Source organism: Chaetura pelagica, unplaced genomic scaffold, assembly GCF_000747805.2.
Source record: "Chaetura pelagica isolate M959 unplaced genomic scaffold, ChaPel_1.0 scaffold174, whole genome shotgun sequence".
Taxonomy (NCBI): domain Eukaryota; kingdom Metazoa; phylum Chordata; class Aves; order Apodiformes; family Apodidae; genus Chaetura; species Chaetura pelagica.
Genome location: NW_009953722.1, coordinates 3,287,013 through 3,290,750, shown reverse-complemented (window position 1 = coordinate 3,290,750; position 3,738 = coordinate 3,287,013).

Below are 3,738 nucleotides of genomic sequence, written 5' to 3'. Positions count from 1 at the left end.
TTGTAACTTCTTAGTAGTAATAAAGTGCTGCAATAGTGGAATGAAGAGAGGATTATACCTGTGCTTAATGCTGGCTGATGGGACACTTTCCCAAGACTGTTATCAAGCCTGTTTGACGTTAGAAAAACAACTTCTCATTCAGCAAACCTGTATTTTATAACAAGAAACTCTAACTTACCTGCACCTCAGTGAATGATGACAGCTGGATCCCAGCTTTCTAGTGGCATTAACGATCAACAGTTCATTTCTGAGAAAGGGAGTTAGAGCTTTCAGCCTTGAGAATTGAAACTGTTCCTCTCCTAGGTAATACAAACTAAAGGAGTGAAACCTGATCACCTCTCCTGGCACACTGCTCAAACCAGAACTAGAATGTGCTGTGTGTCATCAGAAAGATAAGAGGAAACTACAGCATTTCTTTAAAGTCATGAGCTTTATCTGCATCTTTTGAGTGCTCACCAGCATCAGCTGTGATGCTGCACACTTTGTGCTATCCCTTAGCCACAGCACAGTCTGAGGACACACATGGGGCATCCAAAGCAGCAGGCAATGATCACTGACTCTCCAGGAGACACATGCACCCTGTGCACTTGAAAGCCAAGAGGTCACTTGACCATGCCAGTCCTGCATGAACATGTGTAGAAGACTGCCTTTCATATGGCATTCCCACAGGAATGACCTGGAGGACTCAGCCAGCTCCCCATTTCAGATGTTCCTTTATTACTAACTTGCACCCAACTTGTACTCTCTACCTGATACTAACAAGGCAAGAAAGGCCTTTATGAAATACTTCTTGACTCAGCATCCCTTCATAGCATGGCTTCTCTATTTTTTTTGCAGAAAAACTTGAAACTGCTGTATGGAATCAGGGTAACCTTCTGAAATCCTGTAACTGGCCTAAGACCCTTAACTCCCACCCTATTTTCTCTGATTTTACATTAGTTTTGTATTTTGGGTTCTCTTGCGCAAGTAAATTGTCCACTAAAACAAATACTCTTTTAGGCACACATTAGTCCTAACAATTCATTACATACATGTTCAGACAGATTTTTCTATTAAAATGTTCAATTACAGAGGTTTTGCAAAGTAACTGAAGTAATTTTTTTGTTATTAAAATGCATTTTGGTTACTGTCCATGCTAATCAATTCCCACACTGGACTAGGCATCTGAGCCACTCCCCATCAGAAAGCCCACAACTTTGTTTTTAGTAACAAAGAAGTGGAATAAGTATTTATGTCCTACCTTATGCATCTTATCAAGCACCAGTGCTTTGGGATGTGGCTATACCACTGAGCAACATGACAAAAATAAGCAGAAAGACTAAACTCCTTGCCTCTTAAATTATTTTTCATGGTATCGCTTATTCACAGTATAATTTATTTAGTTTAAACTTATTGTGGCTTTTACTTGTAAATTATATGTAAATGTTCAGTATTTTTATGGACATATCACTTTGCCTAATGCATGTACCTGAATCAGCAGTGTGGTATTGTCCCCAGAGAAGCTGATGCCTCCAGAGGGTGACTGAAGATGCCTGGGGCTGGACTTCAGGTAAGGCAGAGCCTCCCAGGTGCCTGCTGGAGGGAGCTGCCTGCCAGGTGAGCACCTTGCTCCCACTACTGCTGCTGAATGCCTGATAAAACCACAGGTGGCTGAATAAGGTTCGGTTGACATCAGTAATTCAAAGGCCAAAATCACTGGGATTACCTGTAGTACTGAGGAAGACAAAATTTAACTTTAAACCTTAACTTTCTTATGGCATTAAAGGCATCTGAGCAATCATAACTGTTTGATAGAGAAGGAAAAGAAAAAAAAGGCCCAACAGCCCTTTTTTATTAGCTGGAACTGCATGGTTATGGTCCCATCACTTAAATGTGAAAGCTGTTTAAGCATCTTTATGACACTCACAGTTATAGCTCCATCTAGTATATAAACAGTAGATACTGCTGCTCTCTCCTGTATGTCATTACATGGTGGTATTTATATATTAAGGACAATATTTATATATTAAAAGACAACTGTGAGGTACAGAAAATGTGAAAAGCTCCAGATTACAAGTGTCAGAGTCCCTTACTACAAAGTTCACTTTGTTAAACTTGTGAAATTTCTACCCTCTGGAGCCTTTCTAGGAGCTGTGTTCCCTACCTGAGATGTGAAGGGTGCCTAGATAAAAGAGCACTGGCTGAAGGATTTTAACTTCTCACAGCTTAAGCTGACTGGGAGCCCTGGTGTTGCAGACAGAAAGTTAGTCCTGGTCTGTGCCTCTACTTTCAATTGCTTTCCCAGCTGCAGTGCCCTGCTTATACCAGACAGTCTCACCTATCCTACTGAAAAATAAACTTAGTTCTTTTTTTTTTTTTTTTCTGCTGGCAATGTTACTCTTCAGCTGGACCAGGGAGCAAAACTGGCATACTCAAAGGTTGACGAATTCTGAGTCCTCATGCAAAGAAGGTCTCAACAACTGCAAGTGAAAACAGATCTCCCCTTGCCCCCTCCTTTTTGGGAGGTACAGCCTTGAATTAGCTCAGGTTTGTCTTTAAAGTCAAAGGTATCTGGCTGTGTATTGTTGCAGTGAGCAAATTGAGTGCCACACGCTGCTTCCCTTTTCTTCTTTTTTCATAGAAATTAGATTTTTTCTTCCCAGTGGGGATGCTTTGGGTTTTATTCTGTTATTCTGTTCCCAGTTGGAAACAATTTGCCCAGTCATTAATGAAAGCAGAACCAAACAAAGTGCCTTTTGCCTTCCATATTAAATGCAGTTTAAAAGATTTATAAGCTTGATCAGTGTTTGAAGAATAACAATTGGTTTAATCTTTGCTGGAAAGCACGGCTGGGTGATTTGTTTGTCTCTCAGAGACACAGTTGGCTAACAAGTGTTATGGAAGAAATACACACAATTCACTCTAACAGATTTTTGTTTTTAAAATGCAGATTGCCTTAAAACTGTTTTGTATTGTCAGTGGTAGGGTCCCAAGCACTGCATGCTGCTGTCTGAAAACTCAGCTTTTTTTTCAATGGGAATGATACAAATGAGCAAGAGCAGCTGAAAAGCAGCATAAGGGCTCTTGAGATGGACGTGAGCTGAGCAATATCACACAGAAGTTCTCAATGCCACCTCTGCCTGGCTGGGAATCTGGGGTTTTTTTCTGCATTTATGTCCTTAATATGGCAATACTGTTCCACGTGCCTCAGTGCAATAATGGCTCCCCTAACTATTAGCTGAGAGTAAGGTGGAGGAAGTACTTGGAACTCCTAATTTTCACTTTCTCTTCTCACCCAGACTTCTTCAAAACAACAACAACAACAAAAAAAGTCACAACTGTGAACTGTAATTAAAATATCACAAAAATCACAGTGTATAAAAGATTGTAAAAATCAGGCAAAAGAGGAATGCAAACACAAACCAGACATTCATGTCTGAAAACCCCAGCAAACATCTGATGGAAGTTGCCCCTCTGACTTCAAGTCCTACCAGTGCTGAAGTCCCAATGTCGATGCAAAAAGAACTTGTTGTGTCCCTGACTGTGTGTCTCTAAAGCAGGGATAAGCTTATTGGGAGCTTGAGGCATCCTGTCTTTTTGTTGAAGACAATGTGAAGCTCTGTTCTTGTGCAGTCCTTAGGCTAAGCAGGAGCTGCAAGGTGAATCAGCAGAGACACAGGGCAGGTGCTGCTCCTCAGGCTGCATTTGGCCAGCTCTGGCTGAGGACTTCTGCAGGACACAGCATCCAACTTGCTCTGT